Source organism: Lepidochelys kempii, chromosome 4 (assembly GCF_965140265.1).
Source record: "Lepidochelys kempii isolate rLepKem1 chromosome 4, rLepKem1.hap2, whole genome shotgun sequence".
NCBI lineage: Eukaryota > Metazoa > Chordata > Testudines > Cheloniidae > Lepidochelys > Lepidochelys kempii.
The window spans coordinates 36,707,081-36,713,073 of record NC_133259.1 but is presented as its reverse complement, the minus strand read 5'-3'; positions in this window follow the sequence as shown (position 1 = coordinate 36,713,073).

Genomic DNA, 5,993 nt, shown 5'->3' with positions numbered 1-5,993 from the left:
CCTCCGTTTTGACACCCACGAGCAACATAAGTTTTGCTGGCATAAGTGGTAGTGTGCACAGGGCTGTGTTGGCAGGAGAGCTTATTCCGCCGACATAGCTACCGCTGCTCATAGGCATAGAACAGCTACATGAGAGATCTTATAGCAGTGCAGCCGCATTGATACAGCTGTGCCTCTGTAAGATCTCTAGTGTAGTTATAGCCTAACACTCTACACCAACCTCACACATTAAAGGAGGCTTAATGTGGTCAGCAATGTCATTTACCACTACTTTAAGGCTCCCTTACACTCCCAGAGTGTCTCACAGAGCCTTTCCATAACTGAGAATTGAGCCCCTATGGTTCTGGATGTCAGACAGAAAAATGGTGCAGCATCTTTAGTAAAAATAGGAGTTTTTTCTAGGTTTTCTTTTTCTCACTGTGAGTTTTGCATTTTATTAGAAAAGGGGTTAGAATATAGATTGTATTGCTGTTTGTTTTATTTATATATATATATATATATATATATATATATTTTTTTTATTTATATGTATATATACACACACACACACACACACACACACACATACATACACACACGTTAGTTGTTTGTATCTTTTAAACTAAAAATCAATAAATATATTTTAAAAATAAATTCAATAACATTTTACATTTTTAAACCAGGTTGCCATTTATTTCAATGGTTTTAGAGTATCCAGTTCACTATATCTATTATAAGGACAAGGCATATAGTTAAAGGAAAAACAACAAGCAGTTTATACATCATGATTAAATTCACAGGATCTGATTAAGCAACACCAACCACCTTATCATCTTAATTCCTTTTATAAATCTGCCTCTTTGTGCATTGAGCAAAGATAAAGGTATCGATTTCTGAATCTTTCGGAAGTGCTGGCAAGAGACAGCGGATGAGCTTCTAAAAAGAATATATAGATTTCAAAGAAGACTCTGATAATCATGTATCTGAAATAAAGAATAATGAGAAGAAACCCTAATAGAAAGATTTAGAGGTTACTTCCCTGTTGGTTTTCTCTGTTTAAGAACATTATTGGAGTAGGAGTAGTAAGTGGAATTTAAGAACAAGCCCATACATCCTAAAAGCAGCAAAGCTGAGAGCATGACAAGAAAGAGAACACACCAAAATTAGTTTTAAGACATCAACAAGATATAGATATATTGAAACAAACAAAAATTAAAGGGTTATAGGATTGCACAGCAGTAAAATGCAGGTAGCATAAAAGGCAAGTTCAGTGGTACATTTTTAAAAGTTTGTTCCAATTTGAAAGATTCTACTGGCCTGAGAGATTTTTTTTTAAATAAGGATTAGTATGATAGGTTTTTTTATTATTTTTGAGCATAGAGGTCATAATCATAATTAGGGTCCCATTTTTAGTAGATGCTGTAAAAACACAAAGGGTGAGACTGGCTTATCTATGCAAAAAGAAAAGGAGTACTTGTGGCACCTTAGAGACTAACCAATTTATTTGAGCATAAGCTTCGAATGAAGGAGCATATGGAAGTTTTACTCTATGTAGGGTACAGCAACCTCCACAGAGCAATGATTACTTCTCTCATACAGGTGGGTGGGGAATGAGGAGAGCCTTAACTCTCTTTCACCCCCCACAATGCACTGGCCAGTGCAGATGAGCTGGTATGGAGTGGCTAGTAATAGGTTTAACCCATTTTTGCACTTTGCTGATCCTGGACTTGATGTACACTAGTTCAGTCCCTTGCAGCATCCTTAATGAAACTGACAATTGGGGCCACTAGTTCTAATTTTTTTTCCTGATTGATTTTTAGCATCTCTTTGCATGATCATTTTCAGGGGAAGAATGGCTTTTTCACAGGCTGGAATGCTCCTCTACAACTACAGGAACAAAGAAGACATATGAGTAGGTAATACAAATAACGTGATATTCAAGTGAGCTATCACATGAATCACCAAAGCTAGAAAAACTGCTATATGTCAATGGAAGCTGGAATTTCCATCCTTCCAGTGATCCAAAGTATATGGCATGGTAGTTTGAGATATTTTAGCTTGAAATGAACTCTGCACCATTGATAGTTGTCACCACAGCCCATTTCCCAGACAGACTAATGGTTTATCTACAATTAAAATGCTACAGCGGCACAGCTGCACCACTGTGGCATGTCAGTGTGGGTACTACTTATGCTGACGGGAGGGATGCTTCCATTGGCATAGGTAATCCGCCTCCCCGAGAGACAGAAGCTTGGCCAACCAAAGAATTCTTCCATCAACCTACTGCTGTCTACATGGGGATTTAGGTCAGCTTAACTACACTGCTCAGGGATGTGGATTTTTCACGTTCCTGACCATCATAGTTAAACTAATCTAATTTTCTAGTGTAAAACAGGCCTAAGAAACTTTCAGCATCCCTTGCTAGTTAGCTATTATTTAAAAGCCCCATTTTAAGAAATTACTAGGAAATAAGGATTTCACATAGTTATGGCCATCATAAGAAACAGTCTCATGACATCACCGTAGAGAACAACTCTACATGACCTAAAGCAACATTTATCCTGAAATGCCTTCTACTTTACATCTGCGGTTCCATCTGCTATTGCTTCCAGAAAGGGAATCTATACTCTTTCTTGCTATGGTTTCTTTACCTTAAGGCAAGGGTGTCACACTTAAGATTTATATCATATCCTTTCAGTTGCACTGGCTAATACCTTGTGTGGAGGTGAGAGGGGGGGGGAGGGAGTCAAGGCTCTCTCCATTCCCCACCCACCTGTATGAAAGAAGTAATAGTTGCTCTGTGGAGGCTGCTGTACCCTGCATGGAGTAAAACTTTCTAACACTCCTTCATTCCCTTGTACAAATAAGACACAGTCTCACCCTTTGTGGTGTTACAGCACAAATGCTACAAATGGGATCTTAATCATGATGGGGATCTTAATCTATGCTTGAATGTAATACAAATAAAAAAATAACCAAAAAACTATTTTCTTGTTTGTATGATCCAATCCTCTCTCCACAACCCTGTCAGTTGGTGAATAGCTTATGCATAAGGGTTTATGTACACCTAAAATTGGTTTTTATTCCTATCAATGTAATTGTGGATGTTCTCACTACAGATATATATCAAATCATTTATTAAACTCCACTGAGCTCTTGGCTGGAATAATATCTTGTGGCAATGAACTCCTCAGATTAAAAGAAAATGAATTTGATCATTCAGACCTAGCATTAGTAATGTGAATATTTGGAGAATGTGAATAAAGCATGGAATATAGAACAGAATACTGTTCTATCAGTGCCGTGGGAAAGGTATAGAGAAAAGGAGTGTGAGAAAGTAGTTCACTGTAGTAACTGGAAGCAAATGTGACTCAGATGATGAGTTCCCATTCAATTTATGCACATGAGGCAAGAAATAGAACCAACTGAAATTATACCACACAAATGTACAAAAGGTGAAGAGAAACACATACACAAGAACCAATCTGGCCACTTACAGAGCTAAAACTCTGAGGTAAGAAAAAAAGAAATTTTACTTAGATCCAAACCAGCTGACTTTCAACTAGGCAGAAAGTAAAACATGATCAATGTAGAACAAAATTCATACTACTGTATCTGTTTTGCCCATCCCTGCTTTAAAACATTATAAAGATGGGCCCAAAGCACAAACTGTTTATATGAATCCACCTGAATTTTGCAGGTTTGTAGAAAATGAAAACAGGGATACAAATTTTTCTCCTGGCTATAGGTCTGGCTTTGGAAAAAAAACAACCCTTAATTAATGAAGTTAAACAAAACCATTTTCAGTTCTCTAGCTGTCAGAAGTTTAGGAAAGTCAAAGAAAAATCTTGTAACGGAAGGTTCCATTCAGGACAATGAAGACTCTAAAACATCTTTTCTGTTGTTTGCTATCTGTATTCAAGCAATGTTCACAACGTATTAGGAACTGTCCAGACACAGATAAAGACAGTGACCATAGAGAAGTTCACAATCTAAAAAATACATATACCTTAGGCTATCTGATCTCATTTAAACTGGTTTTACACTGGCATAACTCCAGCAAACAGTCTGAATTATCAGGACAAAACAGCATCTGCCGTTTTTATTTTGCAAAAGAAAGTAAAATTCTCACTAATTCTCATGGTCAAATTACCTGAACTTTTCCGAACCACCCTGGCCCATGTTTTAGCCTTAATATATTTGATCAACAAAACCATATAACATATTTTAATTCATAGTATTTACACAAATGCATCACTTCTAATAGTATTTCAGGACGTTCTGAAACCATATCTCACAGGAGTTTTAAACTTTTACACAATGGCTAGCACAAGATTGATTTTCAGGACTTGCCTCTTTCTAGACACCTTTCAGGATAAAGCATCTGCTGTGATGTTTAAAGTTCAATGGTGCAAAGAGAAAATAAAATAAAAAAAAAGATACTAGAGGAAAAAGAGAGAGAGAGAAAGGTCAATGGACTACATTTCCTCCAAATCACATGATCTGTCCTCTTGACAGTTACCTATTTGAGCAGCAGTGATATGTCTGGGAGGAATATAGTAACTAAGGAGAGATAATTTGCCCATCCCGGGAGGCAACAATGAAAATGGACACTTCCAAACTCTCAGACTTAATTAGGGTGACCAGACATCCCGTTTTTAAAGGGACAGTCCAGTATTTAAGCCGGCCTGCAGGTGTCCTGACTTTTTCTTAAAAATGGGCAAATTGGCTCATATTTTCTGTCTCCTCCTCACCAGTAGTGGTGGGTCCTGCTGCTGGCTGGATCCCTGCTCACCAGCCACCCTCCCACCAGCGGTGAGTGTGTGTGTGTGTGTGCGGGGGGTCCAGTGACTGATGATGATGGGTGTTCAAGGCTGGCGGCAGGGAAAAGCTGCAGTGTATGGGGCCTGCGACTCCCCCTGCTGGTCCATCAGTGCAGCCCCAGCTGTGTGCTGGCTCTCGGCCAGCAGGACACTGCCTCCTGTCCCATTTCCGGCTGGCACTGGCTGCGCGCTGAAAGCTGCTGTGGCTGGTGAGTGCAGGCAGGCACCAGGCAGAGCCAGTTATGTGTCGCCTCTGCTGCCCAGCCATCTGCCCTTTACATGCTCCCCATCATGCTCCCCTTTGCCCCCCAACCCCCACTGCTTCTCTATATCCCCCCGGTGGGGTGCATCCCGCTCCCAGCACTGTGCAGAGAAGCAGCCCCTGAACAGAGTGCTCAGCTCATCAGCAGCCTGTCCAGCAGGCTCCTTGCTTCCCTCACTGCCTCTGGCTGGACCAGCACCCCTGGAAAGGCTAAGACCCTCTGGCCCAGGACACTGGACAGGAGTAGCCAAGCCCTGCATGTGTCAAAGCCCCGCACAGCGCTGGCATGGGGAAGCCTCTCCACCCCTCAGTTAAGCTCTGGAGTGGCAGAGGGGAAGAGATTTCCAGCTCTGACCCTGCAGGCTCCACAGCAGCCTCCTGGGCAAGGGCTTAGCACCCTCTTCACCTGCCCCCTCCCCCAGGTTGTGCCTCCAGGGAACATGGGGCTGCTCCGTCCCCTAGGCACTCTCCCCTGCTCAGCCACCTGGAGGTGTTAGCTGCCTTTCAACACAGTGAGGGCAGGAAGGGACAAGCTGCTTCCAGGGTCTTTCCCCCCACCCCCGCCAGCTGGAAGCAGCTCCCCTTCCCACACAGTGCCAAAAGGCTGCTGCTGGCCACATTGTGGTGTGAATCCTGGCTGAAATCAGGGTGGGGGGGATGGGATGTGACCCCATGTGTTGGCCACTGTCGGAAGACAGGATACTGGGCTAGATGGACCTTTGGTCTGACCCAGTATGGCTGTTCTTATGATTAATATCAATAATACCAATTCTGTCTCTATGTTCTCATTCAAGCTAGTACTTGTGACTCATACAGAAGCTTTTACTGCCATCTTTGCAGTACACCTATCTAGGCTACCCATACTGCAGGAGCCTCCAGGAAGTTGAAAGCAGCCACTGCCAGCAGTCCCCAACTTCCCTTCCTGTTCA